General features: G+C 36.2%; 1 long non-coding RNA gene across 1 annotated transcript in view; it reads left to right on the top strand.

Moving 5' to 3' along the window:
* Positions 1–26332, top strand: part of LOC128314385 (uncharacterized) — a 261252-nt gene that overhangs the window by 9658 nt on the left and 225262 nt on the right. The gene's annotated exons all lie outside the window — the stretch shown is intronic.

Raw genomic sequence — 26332 nt, 5'->3', positions numbered from 1 at the left:
CTACAATACCTTGTGCTGGTGAAGGTGTGAGGCAGTTGCACTCTCCAGCATAGTCAAGAGAACTATAAATAGTGTAACTTTTCTGGAAGGCATTCTGGTAATAGAAAATATAAAATGTGTATGCTATATGATACAGCAACCCTACTTTTAGAAAGTAATCACAAATGGGAAGAGATTTATGCCTGAGGAGTAATAGTATAGAGCTATTCATAATAGCACCAAATTGGAAACAACCCAAACATCCATTAAACTGGTTAAGTAAGTTATGGCACATAAGTACAAATGAATAATAGGTGACCATTACAAATGGTATAGATCTATATTATTGACATGGATGAATGTTCATGACATGTTGTTGAATGAAACTCTCAGATTACATGTATTATATATATATATATATATATATATATATATATATATATATTATGATTCATTCACATGAAGTTGTTTATACTGAACTATATGTATGTATGTGTTTCTTCAGAGAGAAAATGGAGGAATGTTTATTTAAATGTTAGTAGTGATCCAATCACCCAAATGCCTGGGTGGCCCAGTCGGTTAAGTGTCCAACTCTTGATTTTGGCTCAGGTCAAGATCTCATGGTTCCTGAGATTGAGCCCCTTGTCAGGCTCTGTGTTGACAATGCAGAGCCTGCTTAGGATTCTCTCTCTCCCTCTCTCTCTTCCCCTCCCCTGCTCACACACTAACATGCTTTCTTTCTCAAAATAAAATAAATGAACATTTAAAACAAAAAACACAAATGTTAGTAGTGGTTATATCTTGGTAGTGGAAATTAGAGTGATTTTTTCTTTTCTTGAGTTGTTTGGTTTTTACAAGGAGAATATATACCTTTTATGCTAGCAATAAAACTAGCTGTTTATCAATCAATATACCAAACTTGCTTCCAGACTCAAATGGTAATATTACATCTAGAAATATTTAACATGTATTCACAAATAAGGTTTCTCTGTAGTTCTGTTTTATGGTTTTTTATTTTGTTTTGTTTTAACAGCAGGTTTATCTCGTTAAAATAAAAACATGAAATTATCTTTTTTTTTTTTTTTTTTGGGTGTTCCAGGACAGTAATACTACAGGAATGATCACATTTTTAAACCATTAAGATATCCAGGTTAGAGGAACAGAATTGGAGGAGGTGGTATTTCTTTGGCAAATTTTCTAATTTTTAAAAATATTTATTTATTTATTTTGGGAGAGAGAGAAGGAGAGAAAGAGAACATGGGGGAGGAGCAGAGAGGGAATCCCAAGCAGCCTTCTGCACTGATAGGGCAGATCCTGATGTGGGGCTCCTCTCATAAACCATCAGATCATGACCTGAGCTAAAGTCAAGTCAGATTCTTAACCAACTGAGGGGCACTCAGGTGCCACTCTTTGGTAACTTTTAAAATATCTTCTGTGTATATTGGGCTATTCTGTTACCTATTTGATTAGTCAGTTTCGGTGTTTCTTGTTTTTTAGAATATTTCTTATTTTCAGAGATACTGTGATAACATTTAAATGATTTTATTTAAAAAATATCATAATTCTGATTGTATTTCTGTTTTCTTGCTTTTGCTTAATTAGCCTTACCAAGATTTTATCTCTTGTATTGTTTACTACAAAATAATAACTCTTTAATTAGTTGATTTTACTGATTTCCTATTTTCTAACTAATTTGGTTTTGTGTTTAATCTTTATTAATGCCATCATTCTAGTTTTCTTAAGTCCCTTTCCTAAATTTTTGAAGTACATATTTTGTTCATTTATCTTCATTTTTATTTAATAACAAAAGAGCAGACTAATGAATCTAATTTTGGAAAGTAAAAGTCAGTAAATCTCATTTCCCATTTTCCGTTACATGAGCTCCCACTGGTAAGGATGATCAAACAGAGGAAAACCAAGAGGCAAGTTCAGATTTTATGATTTAAAACACAGGGGTCTGATAAAATTTGGTTAAATGATGATTTATAAATAAAGAAGTGAGAATAAACATTGACAATACTTTATTTTATTAGTGAGATTTAAGAGATATAGTTCTTCTAAAACTATAGCTGAGGACAGAAAAAAGGAAGCAATATAACACCAGGAAAGATTTCTTAGTGTGTTTGTCTAATTAGTGTATTGTAGATTCCATCATGAAAAGAAAATTGCTTTATTAAAAGTTATGCTCAAAAATTTCTATAAAATTCACGAAACAGTATATGGAAATTCAAGAAAAGAGACATGATGAATTTATATTAACTATTAATATAATAAAATTTATATGAGACAATTGGAAAAATGAAATAGAGGGGCACCTGAGTGGTTCAGTCAGTTAAGCATACAACTCTTGATTTGGCTCAGGTCATGATCTCATGGTTTGTGGGTTTGAGCCCGGCATTGGGCTCTGTGCTGGCAGTACGGAGTCTGCTTGGGATTCTCTGTCTCCCTGTCTCTCTGCCCATCCCCTGCTCACACTGTCTCAAACAAATAAATAAACTTAAACACAATTAAATAAAAATTGTTAAATTTAAAAACAGTGCTGAAGATTCAAATATAAAGAGGAATGATGAAACCTAACTTAAATTTAGGTAAAGGCTATTGACATTTTTGGGTGTTAAGGAAAAATAGGAAATCTGTTGATACTTAGGCAGAACAATCAGATGGCCTATGAAGGTAGAGGCAAAAAGGCAAAATTTTCCTTATATCTCTTATTGGCTGAGGACCCTTCTTCACTCTCTTGAAGGTAACTGCCTTTTCCAATTGGCAAGCACACCCGTATTAGGAATAGTTGTGTTCCCTGCTTGCTCAACTCACCATTTTGATCATGCCACATGGGAGCCAAGGATGTTCAGCAGGATCTGTGTGGATTCTGGAATCTGGCCTTTTCCTGATATTAGTGTGACTGATTAAATTATTACTGCCTTCTGGGAGTTGATAACCCTCTTTCTCTTCTGCTTTGAGTTGAGGAGTGGGGAGGGATGTTAATGAATTTACACAGGAAAATTCTTTCAATTATTACTTATTAGCCTTTCTCATCACCTTCAGGGGTTGTAGGTTGTAGGTCTTTGCTTCAGTCTTGTTTAATCTTCAATATACATTATGAAAAGTCTTTAAAACGTTCTAGAATGTGAGTAGCACTCTTGCCCAATTTCCAGTGATAATTACTGATTATATTTCTTTGAATATTTGAATGGGAATCTGTTGAGGAGCTGGAATTAATGATGTGGATTCAGGTTGTTATCTTGGACCAGAAGTCTTCAAGATGACTTGTTGTGAGTCTTGTCTGTGTCCCATGTGTCCTGCCTGGGGGATGTTTGGAGAGAGAAAGGATGGTTTTAGATTTGTCCTTGAGATTTTTTTTTTCAGTCAAATTACTTGTGTATTTAGTTTCTACAATAAATGCTATAAAATATAATGTATGTATTTAAGAATTTAGGAAAACTACTTTTGGGAACCTAAAAATTTTTCATTAATCAATGTTTATTTAATTGTGAGCCATTTATAAACTGTTCTTACCTAAGTCAGTGTTTTCCATGTAACCCAAAGTTTGTTCACTGTGTGTGTGTGTGCGTGTGTGTGTGTGTGTGTGTGCTTGGTACTATTTCCCTTTTGTTAAAAAATTTAAGGGGCGCCTGGGTGGCTCGGTTGGTTAAGCATCCGACTTCAGCTCAGGTCATGATCTCACGGTTTGTGGGTTCGAGCCCTTTGTCAGGCTCTGTGCTGACAGCTCAGGGCCTGGAGCCTGCTTCGGATTCTGTGTCTCCCTCTCTCTCTGCCCCTCCCCCACTCACAATCTGTCTCTCTGTCTCTCAAAAATAAATAAATGTGAAAACATTAAAAAAAATTTTTAAGTGAGGTTTATGTAGCAAAGCCGGCAGAAATTTTTATGCTTCTCAATTTTGTCCCTGAAACGTCCCTAGATTTCTCGAACTGTTGGGAAGGTTTCTCAATGTGCATGTTAAAGAGCAAGAAAAGAAAATAGCATTTTTTTTTAATGCTAAAGAGCATCTATTCCTCCTTGTATCTTTAGAATACTATTTGTAAAATAACAGCAGGCTAACCTGTAACCTCAATGTGGATTTGGAACTATTTGGGAAGACACAAATTGTTTTCTTTCATACAGTTCTAGCATAAAATCTATCATCATGCTGGATAAATATATATTATGTTTCGGAAGAGAAATATTAGAAACTATAAATAAGAAGAGACATAGACACTATATTTAGTACCCTAAAGGTGTGCTTCAGGTGGTACAATAATTATTTTGAGAGACTGTTCATACACACACACACAGACACACACACACACACATTATAGTGGTTTTAGAAAAGCAAATATATGACTTTGCAGAAGTGAATGTGGTACATTTTCAGCATCATTATGGCCATTGACTCTGATTGCTCAGTCCACACATCTGTTGCAGTTGCCTTCTATGGCGATATTGCTTCTCTGTGTTAATTCCTTCCAAACTGAAAAATACAGGGCCAGTTAAGTAAAGTCTGAATTGTTGCACAAAGGAGCATTTGCTTATCAGATATCATTGATTTCTTCCTTGCCTGTATTCTGGGAAAACCTCTGGTTGAAGCTTTATTAATCTGGTTCAGGGTTTTATGAGGAATGAATTAGTATCACTCTGGTTTGATGTATCCATTTCTATTTTCTGTATGAATTTCTTTTGATTTCTAAATTATAGGAATTGATAAATTCCAACAGCTAGTATCTCAAAACCAGCAATAAACATAAGTAAAGATCATTTCTTCATCTAAGTTATTCTTTCTTTCATTAATTGTACCTGATCAACAGTTCCATCAAGTTGCTATCCAAGATAGCATCTTGGAATACATTGCCATTCAAATCTTTGAGCTTAGATTTATGACTAGATCACAGGGTCACCCATCCATGAGCTCTAAAGAAGGAAAGGGGACTCACAGTCATCTGTCTATGAAATGGCCCTACCATGTTTATTTTATTTTATTTTTTTAATATGAAATTTATTGTCAAATTGGTTTCCATACAACACCCAGTGCTCATTCTAATAGGTGCTCTACCATGTTTAGATGAAGAATTATGATATTCTGGATATAAAACTGGTGATCCTGAGGTTAATGGAATGAGGCATTTCCTTAACAACAAAATTTCTGTACCCTCTGTGTCAAGTCTATAAGGAACTTCATAATGCCATTCTTTTCTCCTTTTATAATTATGGTGGATGCATCTGCCCTTGTTGAGTCTTTAGATTGCTCAAATGCATCTTCTTCCTTCTTCTGACAAATCTGTGGCTTCATGTTTTTTCACTCTCAGCTTCCTCATTTTTATTACTGAATCTTCCAATTGTTCTTCATCCACTCCAAGATATTGAGCCACTGGCAACTACTTTCGAGGGCCCTGTCTAAGCAAGAGGGTGGCACACAAGACAACCAAGAGTGGCAGATGAAGGTGAGAGAAGAGTCTCATTGTGTGGCCGGTGGAGTGTCCAGTCCCTGTCCAAGTTTTTGGGGTTCTGGCAATGGTAGAAGCATTATACTTCACCTAGGCTTTGGGGTTTTAATTCTCTGTGTAAGAGTTACACTATGATCAACTTGGAAAGAATAAAAATCAGGGTCATTTGGGACTCTACTGATTAAAATGCATGTCTTTTGTACCTATAAACCAAATCATTTATACTTCACTCCTTTTGTTTTCAGGTACTTTTATGTTAGATTTCTCCACTCTTTTATTCAAAAATATTTTTAAATAACTTCTAAAATGGGAGTGAAGTAAAGTAGTCTTTAGAATTCCTACTCTTCACAATAAATTGCAATTATTTTTCTTCAACATGCAATTCTTTTGTCAGGTACCATTCTGTCACAAAGTTTTTGTTCTTTGGGCTTTGCTCAAGGGTTTGGCACTCTTTGAGTCTTAATATTGTGGCCAGTGAAATAAAAACCACCAAGACCAAACATCCTGAGATTCAAAGCTTTTAGGAGCACAGACTGATTTCTCCACAGAGACTTTGGCCTAGAGATGACACTAATTTGGTCTCTGACGTAAGCAAGTTTGATTCCTGGCCATAAAGTCAATGGGATGTCAAAGGTAACCAAGTTTTGCCTTCCCTAATCCCATCTACTTCAGTTACAACCTAAATGTCTCTAGAGAAGAGGCTTCAAACACAATTTTGGCTTTTATGACATCATTAATCTAAACCAAAGTGACATGTGTTAGATTCTTCTCACTCAATTAAAACAAATACATCTTTTTTTGTTTGTTTACTTCATTTTTTAATTAAGTTTTTAAATTTCAATTCCCGTATAAACATACAGTGCTATATTGGTTTCAGGTGCACAATATAGTGAATCAACAATTCAACACATCACCCGGTTCTCATCACTGACAAGTGCACTCCTTAATCCCTATCACCTATTTCCCCCATCTCCCTACCCACTTCCCCACTAGTAACCATTGGTTTTCTACAGTTAAGAGTCTATTTCTTGGTTTGCCTCTTTGACTGTTTTCCCTTTGTTTGCTTTGTTTCTTAAATTCCATATATGAGTTAAACCATATGGTATTTGTGTTTCTCTGGCTGATTTAGTTTGCTTAGCATTATACTCTCTGGTTCCATCCATATCATTGCAAATGGCAAGATTTCATCCTTTTTTTATGGCTGAACAATATTCCCTTCTATATATACACCACCTTTTCTTTATCCATTCATCTATCAGTAGACAGTTGGGCTGCTTCCATAATTTGGCTATTGTAGATCATGCTGCAATAAACATAGGCATACGTGTATCCCTTTGAATTAGTATTTTTAACAAATTCATTCTTTATTTTCATTTATAAACTGTGAATCTGTAAGTGAAAAACCTCGTTAAGGTTCCAAAATCTTGGAATGAGTCTTGGAGAATTAAAGCCTGGTTGAGTTCCATGAGTGCACAATGAAATAGCCCTAGAATGATTTCCCAGTCTCCGAGATAAGTCCTTATGGTGGGTCCTGAATTGAACCTTACTTCTCTGAAATCAGACTGCTTGGTTGATTATTTATTTTTAACCATTGTAATTTGATCCATATTTCTTCAGTCTCTTGTAGAAGTCTTCAGTCCCACACATAGCCTCAGAACTGTTGTCACTTTGCTTCTGGTACCCATTTTTGCTGGACAGTTTCCATTTGATTCTTGAGGTCCACTGGTCAGCTTTCTCTGCCATCCTCTGAGCTCTAGCATGCTGACCTTTATGGATGAATGGTCTATCCTTCCTTGCACTCTAGTTTCCATTTGAGGTTGGACTATGGAAGGCACTGGCAGAAATTGCAGGGTGGGATGAGAGAGGTAGGGGTACTTATTTCCCAGAATCTCTTCTTGTTTGGTCATCTCTTGGTAGTGGCTGTGTTCTACTACCACATGTGATAAGTAGTTCTAAACTACATATTCTGGGGGCACCTGGGTGGCTCAGTCAGTTAAGTATCCAACTCTTGATTTTGGCTCAGGTCATGATCTCATAGTTTGTGAGTTTGGGCCCCATGTCCGGCTAACAGTGTGGAACCTGCTTGGGATTTTCTCTCTCCCTCTCTCTCTGCCCCTTCCCCACTCATGTGTGCGCGCACGCGCGTGTGTGTGTGTGTGTGTGTGTGTGTGTGCGTGGACACACACACACACACACACACACACACACACACACACACTGTCTCTCTCTCCCTCTCTGTCTCTCAAAATTAATAAATAAACATTAAAAAATAAACTGCATATTCTGTCAGATAGTTTTTTCCTATTGCTGTAGGTCTCCCTGGGTTCCAGTTACCACTCCAGACTCTCCTGGTGGCAAGGTGAATAGTGGCACCCAGTGATATCCAGCTTCTAATCCTTGGAACTCATGAATATTATCTCATGTAAAAAGGGTCTTTGCAGATCGATTAAGTTAAGGATCTTGAGATGGAGAGATTATCCTGGGTTATCCAAGTGGGCCCTAAATATAGTTAAAAGTATTCTTTTTTTAAAAAGCATTTTTTGTTTTATTTTTGAGAGAGAGAGAGTGCAAGCAGGGGAGGTATAGAGAGAAAGGGGGACAAAGGATCCAAAGCAGGCTCTGTACTGACAGCAGAAAGCCCAATGCGAGGCTGGAACTCATGAACTCATGAACCGCAAGATCATGACCTGAAGTCGGACACTCAACTGATTGAGCCACCCAGTGCCCCTAGTTAAAAGTATTCTTAAAAGAGGAGGATATAGGGAGATTTGGCTACACACGGATGGGGGAAAACGTCATGTGTTAGAAGCAAAGTCAGAAAGAGTGGATGCTATACCGTTATCTTTGAAGATTAAAGGACCTCGGAACGCAAGGCATGCAACTCTAGAAGTTGGAAAGGGCGAGGAAATAGATTCTTCCCTACTGGCTCCTGAGGGAGAGTGGTTCTGTCACCACCTTGATTTTAGCCTGGTAAGACTCATTTTGGACTTTTGGCCTCCAGAAGCATGAGAGAAAAATTTCTATTGTTTCAAGTCACTAATTTTGTGGTCATTTTTTTTCCCCAGCAACAGTATGAAACTAATATACTCCCCTTGCCATTGTAAACCTGGTGGAACCTGTTCTTGCTGTTGCCAGCTCCAGGTTGCTTCACCACCCATCTTGGTCTCCCTTAACCTGCCCCCATCTCTGTAAGATGTCTCATTTATTACACTCTGTTGACTTGCCTTTGAGAGAATGTCACTTATTTCCAGCTGGCTCCCTGACCAATACACCTTGCTTCCTCTGCTAAGGCCAGGAGAGCTAAGAACTGTGAGGGGAATTCTCATTTAATTTTCTTTTTTTTTTTTTTAATGTTTGTTTATTTTTGAGAGAGAGAGGGAAAGAGAGAGAGAGAGAGCAAGGGGGGGCAGAGAGACAGAGAGACGCAGAATCTGAAGCAGGCTATAGGTTCTGAGCTGTCAGCACAGAGCCCAATGAGGGACTCAAACCCATGAAACATGAGATCATGACCTGAGCTGAAGTTGGATGTTTAACTGACTGAGCCACCCAGGTGCTCCTCTCATTTAATTTTCAATGAGTTCCCTGAGGGGAAAGACAACGGGTTTTTGTTTTGTTTTGTTATGCTTGTTTTAGTAAATGGATTAATTAGTGTAGGACACTGTCAGTCTGTATTTGGTAAAAGTACCAGTGGAGCAAGAAACAAAGGATTCTAAAATGATGTCATATACGTTTATGCAAATATACCATATGCTGCAATTGATGTCGTATGTCTTTCATAAATAGTCTTTATGTTGTCAAACAAGAGTTTACCTTAACCAGCCACAATATGAAAATGAAATAATTCCTACTGAAAGAAATCATTTTTAAAATGTTTCCAATGGTATGTATGCTTTTGAACACAGGCTTTCTGAAAATCTATTCTTTTTTGTTGCTGGCTCATAAGTACCTAGTCTGGAAAGTGAGGATTGTCACCTGTTATTGCATACACACACAAAGTCTAACAGTTTATTTTGTGGTATTTTATTCCCACTAAAGACATTTGAAGTGAGTTTGTGGCTTGCAACTATAGAACATAAATATATTAAGTGATATTAAACTGAGGTCCAGAATTGGTCTGTAAGCTGAAGAACTTTTACACTTATGCCCTTACAGAATAACAAAACATACTATTCTCTAGAGGATTCATTTAATAGCTTTTTATAGATCTGAACCAAGCAATTATTCCAAAACCCCAGCAATTTGACCTTTCTCATCATTGTTGTTACTGCTATAAAAAGCATTCTATATGTAGTGCTAGGCACTGAGCAGGAATCTTGAGCATGTACTATCCCTAAACTCTAAGCTTTAATCTATTGCTGTAGCTCTTCTGTTCTGAAGAGAAAGCAGGTTCTCAGAGAACTAAAAGCAGCAGACAGGCCTTTGAAAGCATGTAAAAGGGTGCTTTATAAGTGTTCAGTCAAAAACTTATTTATCTTTCTTTTACTTTGTGGACCCTGATTGATTGATTTTCTGCACTTCTCCAAATAACATAATTTCTACTCCTTACATGAACAGTGGACTCCCATTCAACACTCTTCCTGAACATATTTTCTTTTCCTTATAGCATTTATTCCTTGCAAAATTATTCTGTTTAATGTATGTATGTAATGTATTTCATCCTGTTTAATGTATATATCCTGTGTAATGGTTTATGTACTTACTGTGTCCTGTTTAATGTAATACGATAATGTATTAATGTAAAATTATGTTTTGGAAAGCTGCCTTCTCCACAAGAATATGAACCTTATGTGGATTGGTATATACAGTATCCCTAGATCTTTGGAAGTACTGGGATGCAAAGAAAAAATAGTTGTGAAGTGAATCACGATGCTATCAGCTTAGGGCCTTTAGATGGTCAAGTTGCTTGTGTCACAGGTTATTTGGTGACAGCTATGTTTATAGCAATATATATTTTCTGTGAAAGGAAATTCACTGGAGAAAAATACCTGACCATGTTGGGCCAGTAAGAGTGTCCCAGACAAATTTCATTATCAAAGTAGACCCAGAATTCAGGTCATGCACTATCTGTTCGGAGATGTTCCATTGCTCAGGAGTCAGGGATAAGCCCTTGTTACCATTGATGCTTTACTTTAAACAATTTTAAAACATGCTGTAACTCCCACCCCTGTATTCCCAGAGTGAGAACAAGGATTAAAAAGCTCCCAGAGTTTCCAATCTCAGTGGAAAATTGGCTGTCACATGGACCGAGATATATACTAACTGATTTTGCCATGCAATTGGGTTCTTAATGAAAGCAGCGTAAAACAAAACTGCACCCCTCTGTATTTCATTTGTGCATCTTGTACCTGGAATAAAATGTAACTTCTGTAAATCTTTAAGTTGGATTCAATAAAGCAATAATACTCTACTGTGCAAACTGACCATTTAGTTTAACGACTGATTTGTTATGCCATTAACTTGCCCCATGCCTTGTCTTAAGGCTCTTTGCTAACTGAGTAGTTGTTAACTACTGTAATGAACAGATTCTTCCAAGGGGAAAAACATCTTAAACTGGGAAGTTTGTGATATCACTGACTGACATCTTAAAGGTGGCCATGGAATAATGAATAGATTTTAAGGTTATTAAAGTTTAATCGCAGAGGCATTGTAGGATCTTAAAAAAAATAATTTAGAAATAAAATCAGTGAAAGAAAAAGGCATGTAGAATCTTGTCAAGGTTTTGCGATTTGCACATTACATGTCAGGTTTCTTAGCTGCTACTCAAAAAAATCTTAAACCAAAATTACATGGTTTGAAAATGTAGTACTATTATTAGGAGTAGTAGCCATGGCATGCCTTCTCTCTTTTTGACCAGTGTCCTCTCTGATATAAAAATACCCTCACAGCCTCTGAAGGAATAGATGAAGCTATGGAGGCAGTCCATTTGGAATTAGAATAAGCTGGTGGGAAGGTGCAGCATCCTCAGAAATAAGTCCTTACAAATGGAGTAGGGAGTGGATATCCTTGTTAGTCATAAGCAGCTCAGCCTGGACATCTAACTGAAGGTATCTACTTGTCTTTATGTAGCACCATTTTATCAACTTTCATAGAAATGTAATGAAATTGTTCACTTCACAGAAGAAACTCCAATGTCTTCTACATTGAGTTTTTTTGTAATCCACAAGGGCTCCTTTCTCCTGTGAAGCAGAGTCATCTCAATATTCTTTTACAAAGCAAACTATCTGACAGTTTTTGATATGTGATTTTCCAGGATTGTATTAGTATCAACTCTTTCAAAAACATATTATATGAAAAAAAATGAAGCCATAAAAATGTTATATGAGATCACCCATGAATATATACACATCACAGGAATGGATTGGTACTCTTTATTTTTGAAAAAAAGGCTTTCTCAGCATGGCACTAAAAGCAGAATTCACAATTGAAACTGTCATACACTTCTACATTAAAATTAAAAACTTATTTTTGAATGGAAGCTACTGCAAAGTTAAAAGGCAAACTAGAAATTGGTAACAATATTTCTACATAATAGATTAAATGTTAATTTGCTAAGTGTAAGAAGCAATCTTAAAAATAAATAAGAAAATTTGGAAATAACCTAGAAACCCAACAATGGGGGACTGATGAAGTAAATTATGGGCACCCATAAAATAAAAATATGTAGTCATAAGAAATGTAATTTTATATAGGACATTAAAAGGTACTCATACTATAGCTAAATGAGAGAGGAAGTTACGTAGTAGACTATATTGTATGACAAATATGTTTTTATTTTTACTAAATGTTAAATGACTAGGGCAGAATTCCTGAAGGCTTAAAAATAAAATATTTATAATGATCATCTCTGGTGGTAATATTTTAGGTGATTTTCAGATGATGTTATTCTAAGTTATCTGAAAGCATGAATTGCTTAAGTAAAAGTGAAAAAAATACATCAAAACATATTAAATGCTCTGTAGATATATCATAGATATCAAGCTACTGTTTAAAAAATTCTTCCACTTTTATTTTATTTTTGGTGAATTATCATTGAAAGCCTTTTTGAGTGAATGACTTTGCAGACCTTACTAAATCTTCCAGATGCTTGAGGGCATAAGTTTATATTTAAAGTTTTTGTAGATAGGTTATATGATGATCTAATACGTAGTATTCTGTCATTCTGGAATTTACAAATCAGAGGAAAAATGATGTAGGTACTGCTTGTTTCTGTGCACCACAGAGGACCACAACTCAGAAATAATGCTGGTCATACAGCACCATTGCTCATTTTGGTAATAAAGGCTCTGGCCATAAACCCCGCTCCTGCCATGGCTGTGCTGACATAGCTCCATGCCAAGAGCATAGTCAGGGAAATGATCACTGGAAAAAATGACTTTAAAAACGTGCTGCCATAGTTTGACTACTTTTTCTACATGTCTCATTGTGGTCTACCACTGGTATTCTAAATAGATACTGAATGGGCTAATTCTTGCTTTTACATAGTTTCCTCTATCACCCCCCCCCCCCCCATGGTAGAAGTATGGTGTTATGTGTAACTAAAATAACTAAAAGTGGGGGCTCCTAAGCCTCTGTTCAAATCCTACTACTACCACTTGCTAATGTGTAACCTTGGACAAGTCACTTCACTTCCCTATTCTTTGGTTTTCATATCTGTAAAATGGAGTTGATACTTCTACCCACCTCATAGGGTTGAGAGGATCAAATGGGATAATAGATGTAAAGAATCAAGAATGATTGGCCCATAATAAGTACTCAATATATGTTAGCTATTGTTATTGCCACACTATTGATAACCTGTCAAAAGCTCCCAAGTTAAGAGAATGTCCTTGATCATTGTATGATTCTATGAGTAGCTGAAAGTCCTGGTTCACTCACATCCTTGGACTTCACACTATGAGCTAACCATCTGTAATTCAATCATTTCAACAACTTTAGAAGCTGACATTGTTTTCTATTTTCAGATGATGATATTGAGTTTCATTAGGACCAGTTTTTTCCAATACCCCATAGCGGGATACTCCCTCTATCCATTCTGTCTGGCTTCCTGTTACAGCAGCCCCCAGAATTACAGGTGTGAATTCCGGTTTTTCTCCTGACCACCTTCCCTCCATCAGACCTGGTACTCTTCAGGTAGGATATGGAGAGTCCTGAGTATGGAGCAGATGAAAAGAATTTCTGGTGGTTCTGCCATGGCCTTTATCTAGTAAATAGATTCTAGTAAGTAGATCTTACTCAATTGTGGTGAACAAGTGCACTGAGAACTTCTTCTCCTCTTGATTTTAGGTACTGCCTTCTGTTCGGTCATCTCAGGACAGAATTCTTCCTGGATTCTAGTTTCTTCCCCCTCTGCCACACCATATCCATTAAGACTCCCTGCCCAAATATCTACCTATTATGTACCTAATTCCTTCTCCACGCTCTGTTTTGTTCACCGTAGGACATCCATTGACAGAAACCACCTGCTTACTTGAGCCTCTGCCTAATGGCTGTTGGCTCCTTTAGTGTACTACTGGCCAAGGCAGATTTTGTTCCTGATGGAGAATCATTGGATCAACAGCATGCTGTCTGTATTAGCTCAGTTAGGTCTATGGGTCCTTCCAAATCTATCCATCTTGCCAAAACTAAGCTCCACTTATGGGATCTGTAATCTGTTCATGTCAGAATCCTCTTCTCAGTTCCTTTTGAGGTCACTGATGCCAGCCAATAGATGAACTCCTCATCCCCATTCTAAGAGGCCAGAGACAGGTGACATTATTGAGCTGACTTACCATTACCATTGGAGGATTTTCACATCTGTCCATGTGGGGATCCTGGGAAATTATTCATACAAAAGACACTTATTGCTTTTGAATAGAGGAGGAGGTCAACTGACCATCTCAACTCATACTGAAAAAGACAAAGTGAGCTCATTTAACCTGAAATAATAAAATTGTTTATAAAATTGTATTGATATCTTAAGCCTTTAGTGTTTAAACATTTTCATCAGCTGTCAAGAGAAAAATGTACACAGAAAATAGAAAAGCCAATCCTCTGACTAAAGTGGAAACTGCATTATTTGAAATTCTCTTGCCTGTCTCCTATAAAACTGAAAACACGTAAAAGTAACCTCTTATTTGCATATAAAATAGCTACATAAAATTGGTCTACAGCTTATCTCATGCTGTAAACACAAGGAAAGGAGAAAATACACATTTGTATGTACAGCTTATGTTGAAAAGTCTTATTAAACCTAAATTATGCATTTCCATTCTGGATAAACTTCTTCACTAATAGAAAGCTGCAGCCATTTTGCTTGGCGAAATATGCCAAAAGTTCACATGGTATGAAGCATTTTGCTATGTTTATACAAGCTGTTGGTTACATTCCAAAGCAAAGTATTTGATTAAAATACCCTTTGTTAGCCTCCTGTGGAATGTGGCTGCACTACTGAGAAAGTGTCATTATTTTTGAGGTTGGTAAATGTGAATCATAGGGTAGAGTGAGCAGGAGTAAGCAGAGAGACTGCATTGCAGACCTGATGCCGCTGAGAGCAGAGGAGGAAGATAAGAGTAGGATTGGGCAGGAAGAGTCTCAGACCAGTGCAGCTCTGAGATAGGCTCAGCCAGGCTGATAAAGGAGCTGCAGAGTAGAGTGCTCATTAGAAGAGTACCCTGTTGGACAGGCACAGCCTGGAGAATATGCGGCCTCAGCATGAGTGCCTCAGCACATCCCAAAGCGTGGGGCTATTAGCTAAGTGCATCTTTGCAGCATGTTCTCTCTTGAGTGGAGATTGGAATGTGTGCCTCCCTGCCTGTCTTGCTACCATGGTAGCCATTTGCTGCCTCCAAGCAGAGGTTCTTATATGCTATCCAGCTTTTCTAGCTGGTACTGGTGGGAAGATTAATCTGATACAGTATAATGTGCCATGGCCATTAGCAGACTGTTGAATTTCATTTTGTTTTAATACAATTTTTAGATTAGTTTGGTATCAAGGATTGGTAGTCATGAACCATTTCTCTCTGGAAGTTCTTCACAAAATGACATAAACTTAAAGAAGGAGTAAGGACAGTATTTTGTCTGATAAATTGGATTTTTTCTCTTCTCCCTTATCAGGATAGAGCATTTTTGGTGCCTGCTACCCAACATGACCTAGTGATTGACTAGAAATGAAACTCCAGAGAGGAGAAATAATTGCTATATCATCAAGTCTTTGGTCCTCAAATATCTTCTCATTAATTTTTCCTAGTTCTAGCCTCCCTATTCTAGTTTGCTTTTTGCCACTACTGAGGTTAATGATGGCTTTCTAATGACTTGAGGGGGGTTGGGGGAGGGTGGATATAGGAAGGCAGTGGCATGTAAGTAATCTCTTCTCATACTAGATTGAGTCACTGAGGTCAAGAATTAATTTTTAAAGCTATCTTTTTTTATAGGGTGAAATACATAACAGGTACTCAATTCTTGAATGATTGAACAAAGAATTATGTAGATGTTGGATAGGAGCCTAGTGCAGTTCATTTGGGATGTATTTAGTAGTGGTAGAAGGATCTTGTGGTGCCCTCTAGATTGTAGTTCTCTTCCTCTCATGAGCTGCTAAGCAGGGGGTGATTTTATGGTGGCTAGATGCTACCTGAAAGATACAGGAAGACTTAATATAAAGAGAAGAAATGGGGAGTGAAGCTTTAACGACAGGGAGCATAATTATAAAAATTAGGGAAAGTCAGTGATGCATTGGGTGATTGGGCAATGGTTAGTGGAATGTGTTAGATGAAGTAAAACAATATAATAAGATTGGAACAGTATGGGCTGGTTGGACAAATGTGGCCCATTGCCTGTTTTTGTAAATAAAGTTTTATTGGAACATACCCATACCTATTTGCTTACACATTGTCTGTGGTTGCTTTGTGTCACAACAGCAGAGATGAGAAGTTGCTAAAGCCAAAAACTTTTATTAGCAGGCCCTTTACAGAAAATACTTTTGATCCCTGGAATATATAGGCTAAGAGTGGGCATGATGAAGACCAATGTCATCAATTTTACAATTTTGTCTGGAAGCAGGAAGGCTTTTTTGATTTCCATTAATATATTTTCAACATTTTGGTAACACTGGATCTTAACTCTTTTACCTATCTCCTAGGTATCTCTCCTCTCTTCAGTCTTCACTTTTCCTTTTTTCCTTCTTCATCTCCCCCTTCTACTGCATCTGCTTTCCTCTTCATCTTCTCATCTCCTTTTTCTTTTACTTTCCCTTCTTTTTCCTTCTTTTGCTACCTCAGGAACCTTAATTCCCCAAATTTTCTGCCAAGTTGTTAATAATATACAAATAGGGTTGAAATTATAGATTCAGTGTACTTAGGCTTTAATTGGTCTTCTTTCAAAGGTAGCGTTTCTAGTACCATGCTCTCCTAAGGTAGAGCACACCTGTATTCTCCCATGAAGTACAGAATCCCACGGTGCATTTCACACTAAATCCACTCACATCACTTGGTTTAGATGCATCTTGCTATTCCAGTTTATGTGAGTGTCACCACCTGCAGTTTAAATAATGGACAATTTCACTGGCTCAGTATAGCCTCTGGCTCTTATGTCATATTTCTTCGCTGTCTCCTATAAAGAAATACCTATTTTTTTCCTTCCCCAGGTTATTACAAATCAAGTCACTATTACAGAAGCACAGTTTTCTAGTCCCTTCAGTTTTGCTTCTATTGATTTTTAGGTCTATTTTATTTACATTGTTTTTAAAGTAATATGTGAGCATTTTCATTCCTACAGGTGGCTCAGTGAAAGAACACTATGCTCTTTATGTTCGGCAAGCAATCTTTCTCATTTGAGATCCCTTTTTTAAATTAAGTAATACAGTAATTTAAGTAGTAAGTGCTTTCTGTAAGATATTTTATTATTGCATAACTTCTACCATGAATACTATCATTTACCATGAGGAAACCAAAATAAAGAGGATTCGTTTATGATCAATTAAGTTGACCCCAAATCAGTCAGACACAATTTCACATTCCCACATATCTGGACCTACATTCTATTCAATGAACATATAATTTCTGCTTGACAGATTGGAAAGAAATCACACAGTATCACAATTTCTTCCTAAATCATTTATCAAAGGTTAACTTATGAATAAAGAAAAAGACATAAAAATATAGTGTAAGCAATTAAGATTTTTTTGCAGTTAAGAACTTTAATGTGATTTATTTATTTATTATTATTTATTTTGTTTTATTTTTTAAATTTACATCCAAATCAGTTAGCATATAGTGCAACAGTGATTTCAGGAGTAGATTCCTTAATGCCCCTTACCCATTTAGCCCATCCCCCCTCCCACAACCCCTCCCATAACCCTCTGTTTGTTCTCCATATTTAAGAGTCTCTTCTGTTTTGTCCTCCTCCCTGTTTTTATATTGTTTTTGCTTCCCTTCCCTTATGTTCATCTGTTCTGTGTCTTAAAGTCTTCATATGAGTGAAGTCCTATGATATTTGTCTTTCTCTAAGTTCGCTTAGCATAATACCCTCTAGTTCCATCCACTTAGTTGCAAATTACAAGATTTCATTCTTTTTGATTGCTGAGTAATACTCCATTGTGTATATACCACATCTTCTTTATCCATTCATCCATCGATGGACATTTGGGCTCTTTCCATACTTTGGCTATTGTTGATAGTGCTACTGTAAACATTGGGTTGCGTGTATCCCTTTGAAACAGCACACCTGTATCCTTTGGATAAATGCCTAGTAGTGCAATTGCTGGGTTGTAGGATAGTTCTATTTTTAACTTTTTGAGGAACCTCCATGCTATTTTCCAGAGTGGCTGTACCAGCTTGCATTTAAATTTTTTTTAATGTTTATTTACTTTTGAGAGAGAGAGACAGAGGTGTAAGCAGAGGAGGGGCAGAGAGAAAGGGAGACACAGAATCTAAAGCAGGCTCCAGGCTCTGAGCTGTCAGCACAGAGCCCAACATGGGGCTCCAACTCACGCACTGGGAGATCATGACCTGAGCTAAAGTCGGACGCTTAACCCACTGAGCCACCCAGGAACCCCAGAATTTTAATGTGATTTAAAGTATTGATAATATAATTATTTATAGTAGCAAGCTCCTGTAAAAATTGCAGAGTAGGCCACATTAGAATGTTAAAGGGGGAATTTCAACTACTTAGGCAACATTGATATGTAATATGTCATAATTATTTTTTTTTGAAACTGATTTTAAAGATCTTTATGAAGACCCAAGAAATGGTGGCTCTGATGAGTAAGAAGGAGGCATTAGTTTGGGGTTGCTGCTATTGTGAAGACTGAGAATTTCATGCAGATTCCAGTTTGAAGGTGAATGATCCAGAATGGCAGTTCAAGATTTCTTACTTCCTTTTTCTGTGGCTTCTTGGATCTGGTTTGGCTAATTCTGTAAAAAGTGATTTCTATGAAAGAGAAGCTGACAGTAGAGGTTCTGGCAGCCAGTGTAAACCACCCTTGACCCTTGAAAACCCTTCGAAGTCCCTTGAATTAAACAAGGTCACAAAAATGTTAATATTTATGATTTATAATTTTATATTTAAATTTAAGCTTAATGAACATTCTTAATACATTTTCTCCTTAGAGTAAATTAATAGAAATGGGAGTTTGGTTCAAAAGTAAATATATTTTTAATGCTTTTGATACTTATTGCAAAATGCACATTAAAAATATGTAAAAATTTATACTCCATTGGCATTGTATGTGCGATCCTATTCCCTACTCTTACTCTTCCTCCAGCCCTCTAACATTTATTACTTTTCAAAAATATTTGTCAACTTGGTAGATAAAAATGGCAATGCATTTTATTAATTTGTTTCTTTGATAATAGAAATGTAGGTGATTTTTCATATTTTTATGGCACATAAATATTCCCCACCTCTCTTGTGTTATTTGTTCAATTTGTTTAAATTCTCCATCTTTCTCACATCATTACTCTGTGTCTACCTGGTCTTAATCTATGTTTAGATAGAAGAACTTGTTCCAACAGATAAGAATGACAGAGCTGTTCAGACCAGCAAAGAAATTTCTAACAAGATTACTCACATGTAGAACAGGTTACCTTTTGAGGCAATGGACTTCTTGCTGGAAGCATCTATCTTTTAGGATTCCTTCAGTTGCTAGAAGTGTGGAATAGTTGAATTTGGCTGTCTTTTCTACCTCTGAAACCCTGGAATCCCTTGGAAAGTTCGCATTATGGTTCATAGTTTTTATACTCTGTAGAAATAAAAATTAACTTTTGTCCTAATAGTTGAGTAGTTAAAACACTTGCTCCTTACAAAAAGTAAGAGACAGTAAGGTAACTTGAAACTTAAGTGAGCCAGAACTCAAGTATCTATCCACAAAGGCCAGGAGAGGTATGTTCTTCTAAAATGAAATCTTGGACAATGACTCAGCATGTGCAAACTAGGCATTCGTTATACACTGTTTTGAAGTAATACAGTGAGACAACACCAATAGCAATAATCTTCCTGATACTAAATATGACATTAGTTTTTTCCAGTTACAATGTAAACAGTGCATTTATAGTCCACTTAACACTAAAAGGTAATTTTCTCCTAATGAACAGAAGAGTTGTTAAAAGAAAAAAAAAGTCATGATATACGAAGAGAGGTGACTATTTTTAATGGAATTATGCATGCTTGATTCTTATTACCATAATTAGCTTTTCCTCTGTTATGTGTTTTGTGGGTTTGTATTCTAAGAGAGTACTAAATCAATAGCAGCCTCATCAGCGTCTGAAAAAAAGTTCAAGCCAAATGAACTTTCCCATATGGATGTAAAATAAACTGCCATAAATTAGCATGAGGGTTTTTTTCATGCTCTTATAGAGGCTGAAAGCACCAAGAATACATCTTTTTAGACATACAATTATATCACAGTTGGGGGGAGGGATGGAGAAGGTACCAAAGTAAAAATATGAAAGAACATGCTGTTGTGTCAACTTTCCTTATTTCTTTCCTTATTATTCTTATTTCCCATGAAGTAATTTGGAATCCTTCCTATAGTAAGATGAATTATTTTACAAGTTCAGGCAATAAAAAAAGGAAAAGAAAAGGATACAATATACCAAAATAAAATGTAAGAGCCAGGCTTTGCTTATGTTTCTTATTATGTATAGAGGGCCATTGTGAACTATTTTGCAATTATATTTTTAAGAAATTCTGTTAAGGCATTTTCTCCATTTGGTTGATTCTTGTAGCATCATCATCTTGTATCATTAATGTCATCAAATATCACATAAAGGTCCTATTCTGCTTACAACATATTAGCATTACTGTAATATTAAGCTCACAATTTGATGCTGATGCCAATGTTGGTGATAAATGTTACATTTACAGTTCTGGGCTATCCCCTTTGATGGTATTATATTACCTCATTTAATTCTCATAACAATTGAAGGAGGCAGATGCTATTATTAGAATCCATTTTATAGATGAGAAAACTACACCTCAGAGAAGTTAAATAATTGGACCAAAGTTATTTATCTAATAAAGATCTGGGAGAGTTCTGACTCCAGAGCCTACATTCTTCAGCAATGTGATTTGTTAGTTACCTACCAAACCTCTCAGAGAGGAAAATTTGAAAACTGATGGACATGAAGGAAATTTAGACAACTGAAACTGTATAGGCTTTTAGAAAACCAATGACTAAAATGTAGTGGGAAGCCCTAAGTAGTGAAATGGGGATGATGTTGACTCACATGGAGAAAAAGTCACCATTGGCAGTACTGTAAACGGGCCCAGTTTCAATTTGGAATTCTCCAAAGTTTTTGTTCCCATCTTTTCCCACCTGTTATGCTACTTTGCTCTCTTCCTCTGTTCCCTTCCTCAGTGAAATGGCCATTAGAGTTCAGACTTTGCTGAATTTTAGTGATAAGATTTAAGATTTGCCCCTGATAAAAATTTTTGTTTGTGTATTATTCTTATGGTATAGATACAAGCCATAAAGGTTTACATACTGTAAAAATAAGCTAGAATTTTTCAAGCAGCCCCTCCAACACTCACAGAAGCTAATTCAAATTTTACAAAATGAGAGAAGTAAGGAACTTGATTGAGCAAGAAGTCTTTAAGAATTCTTTAGAGCTCAAGGCATCAACTTTCATCTCTTTGCAAATAGGTTGTGAACTACACAGGACCCTAAGACTAAGATAGGGGCTGGAGGCTGAAGCTGCAGGGGACGATTGGGGTTAAACTCGGAGACAGGTTATTGGCAGTCATTCTTGCTGTAGAGGGCCTGGAACCCGGACAAGGGAACCCACTTAGGTTCTAACACTGGTTCTGTTAATGACCAGCTGAATTATCTTCAGCAAGGTAATTAAGCTCAGTTTTCTCATTTGTATCATGGAGTTGATAGTGCCTTCTTCATTGTAATTGCTTACAGATTTGATGTCAGAATATCTATAAAACTCTTAGGATTGAACCATAGGAGATGTTCAGTAAATGGTAGTTTCCACCTTCCTTCACTAATCATACCTTTCTGGTGGTGAAAGTAAGATGTTACCCACAACTCAAGAGACTAGTAACAGGTTGGTGCCTCAAAGTATTAGCCAGTTTGTAAGAGATCATCATTAAAATTATAGCTATTGTGGACTGAACATAATGTATCTTTCCTGAGGGATTCTGTGCTAGCTGTTTTTGTGTTATTTCTCGATTCAATCTTACAATATGCTTGTGAGGTAGGTGCAATTATTCCATGTTTATGGAAGAGGAAGCTGAATGTGCATAACTGTTGCCTAAATCACTAACCACATACCTGGCATTCCCAGGGCTAATATTTATTTATTTATTCATTTTTTTAATGTTTATTTATTTTTGAAAGACAGATAGAGAGCGTGAATGTGGGTGGGGCAGAGAGAGAGGGAGACACAGAATCTGAAGCAGGCTCCAGGCTCCAAGCTGTCAGCACAGAGCCTGACGTGGGGCTCGAACCCGTGAACCGTGAGATCATAACCTGAGCCATATTTGGACGCTTAACCAACTGAGCCACCCAGGCACCCCGAAGGCTAATATTTATATCCAAATATTAAACTCAAAAAGTAGTGTTCTTTCCATTCAGTTGTGTGCTTGCATTGAAGGTCATTTTACTGAGATGATTATTGGAAAGTTTAGAGCACAAATCTACATTTTTTCTACCTTTTTCTTAATTTTTTCCTTAGCTTTTATTCTTTCAGAAATTTGATTTTGTAATATTTGTTTCATATATACTATAGTATTCAAATATACATTATTTTGTAATATTTGATTCTGTATTCATATTCATGATACATGAAGGTTATAAAGCAAGATAACACAAGCACTTTGAATTAATTCCCAATTTAAGAACTAATATGTTTCTGGGAGATACCTGGGTGGCTCAGTCGGTTAAGCATCGGTCTTCAGCTCAGGTCATGATCTCTCAGTTCATGGGTTCAAACCCTGCTTTGGACTCTGTGCTGACAGCTCAGAGCCTGGAGCCTGCTTTGGATTCTGTGTCTCCCCCTCCCCACTTTCTCTCTCTCTCTTAAAAATAAATAAACATTATTATTATTTTTTAAAAAGAATACATTGCTAAGCATGTTAGACCTTCCTGTATGTTCTTTCCAGATCTTTTCTCCTTCCTGTTTGCTTTTCCCTTATTTTAGTCTCACTGACAAAGACAAATACCATATGATTTCACTCTTATGTGGAATCTAAAAAACAAACCAAAAAATGAATAAACAAGCACAAAGCAGAATCAGAGCTATAAATACATAGGGTGGACTGATGGGTGCTAGAGGGAAGGATGATGGGGAGATAGACAAAACAAATGAAGAGGAGTGAGGGATATAGGTTCCCAGTTATGGAATGAATAAGCCGTGGGAATAAAACGTACAGCATAAGGAATATTGTCAATGGTATTGTAGTATTATTGTGTGGTGACAGATGGTAGCTACGCTTGTGGTGAACATGGCATAACATATAGAGAAGTTGAATCACTGTTGTACACCCAAAACTAATGTAACATTGTATGTCAACTCAAATAAAATAAAAAGAAATTAGTTTCATTACATATGTAAGTATCTTTAGGCAATTCTTAACTTTGCTTGTTTTTTAGTTTTTTCAAAATGATTTCATATCACGTTCGGTCTTCTGTTTTTGATGTTTTGACCTGGTATTATGGTTCTAAGATCCTTTCGTGTGATAGCTTGTAGTCATGTTCATTTTCATCATCATATCATATTCCACTGTATTTTTCAAAATTTATTTATCCATTTTCTTTTAGATGGATATGGAAGTTATTTTTTTAATTTAAAAAAAATTTACCTGAAAGCACACCATTGTTATTGATATTCATGGGAATGTCTTCTGATGTACATGGGCAAGAGTTTCTTGAGAGTGTATGCTTTAAAGCGGAAATGTGGAGGCAGAGGGTATGCACATATTCATCTCTACTAAAATGTGCCAAATTCATTTTTGAAGAGGCAGTATCAGTTCATACCCTTATCAGCTGTACGTAAGAATACCCTTTGCTTTATGTTGTCTCTAAGCCTTGTTGGTAATGGACTTATAATGTTTTTCCCACTCTAATGAATGTTAAACAGTATCTTATTGTAGTGTTATGTTTATTTCTCTTATTACTAATGAAGTTAGGCTTCTTTCACAGTTTAATGGGCTGTTAAAGTTTTTTCTTCCATAAAATTACCTCTTCATAGTTTTTGACCATTTTGTTTTGGTTGCCTGATTTAAAAAAATCATTTGAATGAGTTGTGAATATATTTTGGATAGTAATGTTTGTAAATATATTCTCATAGGATTTGATTTATTTTTTCATCTTCTTCATGATGGCTTATAATGTATCATTAGTCTTCATTTGTATATAGTAGAATTTATCAACATTTTATTGTATGGTTAGTATTTATTAGTTTGATAAGGTCCAATTTATCACCTTTCCCTTTTATGGATTGTACTTTTGCTGTCAAGTCTAAGGAATCTTTGCCTAGTCCTAGATCTTGAAGATTTTCTAAAAGTTTTATAGTTTTACAGTTACACAAGTGTGATGGGTCATAATTAAGTTTGTGATCCATTTTGCGTTAATTTTTTATAAGTAAAGTTTAGGTTGAGATTCACATTTTGTGAAGGGATGCACCATTATTTTCAGCACCATTTATTGAAAAGGCTCTTCTTCCCATACCTTTGTTAAAATTTAGTTGAACACATTTGTGTGAGTCTATCTCTGGGTTCTCTGTTTACTTCCATTGATCAATGATTCTATCCCTCCAGTGACTATGCTGTCTTGATTATTGTAGCTATATAATAAACATTAATATCAGAGTGGTCTCTTCCCCTATCTTCTTTGTTGTCAAAATGTTTTAGCTATTCTAAGACCTGTGCCTTTCCATATGAATTTTAGAAGAAACTTGCTATGTCTACAAAAAATTCTCAATAGGATTTTGATAGGCATTGCATTAAATCTATAGATCAATTGGGGAAGGATTGACATCTCTACTATGTTGAGTCTTCCAATTCATGAAGACAGTATATCTCCCCACTTATTTAGGACATTGATTCATTTCATCAGTATTTTGTATTATCAGTATATAGATCCTATACATATTATTCAGTATGTGAAAATGTGATTGATTTTTGTATGTTGATCTGTTATCTTTTGACCTTGATGAACTCATTTGTTAGTTCTAGGGTTATTTTTGTAGATTTATTGGGATTCTCTATGTAGATAACCATGTTACATGCAAGGAGAGAGTTTTATTTCCTCCTTTCCAATTTATATTCCTTTTATTTTTTTGCTATATTGCAGTGGCTAGATTTCCAGTAGAATATGGAATAAGAATGGGGAGTAGAGGGGCGCCTGGGTGGCTCAGTCAGTTAAGCGTCCGACTTTGGCTCAGGTCACGAACTCGCGGTTTGTGGGCTCTGTGCCGACAGCTCGGAGCCTGGAGCCTGCTTCAGATTCTGTGTCTCCCTCTCTCTCTCCCTCAAAAACAAATAAAGCTTAAAAAAATTAAAAAAAAAAAGAATGGAGAGTAGATGTCAAACATCCTGACCTTGCTGATCTTACAGAGAAAGCATTCAGTCTTTCATCATTAAGTATGATGTTAGCAGTAGGTTTTTTTGGGGGTGTTCTTTATCAAGTTGAGGTTAGCAACTCTCTATTCCTAACTTGCTCAGAGTTTCTATTATGAATGGTGTTGGATTTTGTCAGTTTTTTTCTATACCAAATGACATGATTATATAATTTTATTAACATTTAAAAAATTTTTTTGGTGTTAAGAAGCAAAGGAAAAGAAACAGAACCTTCACTGGGTTCTGGGCTTTTTAGAGGCCAATAGTAGTAGTTTCTTATAGCTTCTGAACATATTAGAAAGTAAATCTGTATTGTAGATAGCCCTGCAAATCCAAAGCTGTAGGAGGTTTAGAAAAATATGGGTTTTAGCAGCAGGTATAAAATGATGACAGCACTAAAAGTCCAATGTTGAATTTTTTAAAGTTCCTTAAACATAACATTGGGCATGAGTCATTCATATGTTTCAGTCTTTAAAGAGATGGAAAATATATTTTGTCCCTAAGTTTTTTCTATTACTTTGTTTGTACTATGGAACCATTGGGTTGGTAGACTGAATAAAAAAGAATAATATAGACTTTTGTTGCCATCAACTGTTTGTAATTCTAATTCACATTTGTAGAATGATGCAATGCAAATGGTTAGCAAAAATTTCCTCAAGTTTGACATAAAATGGACTATTCTTCAGGAATTAGACAAGGCATGCCAAGGCAATGTCTTCCAGATCAACTTCAAGCCATGAAAAAGTTGCACACAAAGGTCTTCATTTACATTTTCTCTGTGTTATTCCTGATTACTCATTCAGGCAATATTCACTGGTCCCTCTTCTGGGCAGGATTTGGCCTGGGAAGGGGAGAGAATGGAAAGGGAAATGGGCAA

The sequence above is a fragment of the Acinonyx jubatus genome, chromosome A1, assembly GCF_027475565.1.
Source record: "Acinonyx jubatus isolate Ajub_Pintada_27869175 chromosome A1, VMU_Ajub_asm_v1.0, whole genome shotgun sequence".
Lineage (NCBI taxonomy): Eukaryota > Metazoa > Chordata > Mammalia > Carnivora > Felidae > Acinonyx > Acinonyx jubatus.
Note: the sequence above shows the minus strand (reverse complement) of the source record. Positions and strands in the feature narration are given on the sequence as shown.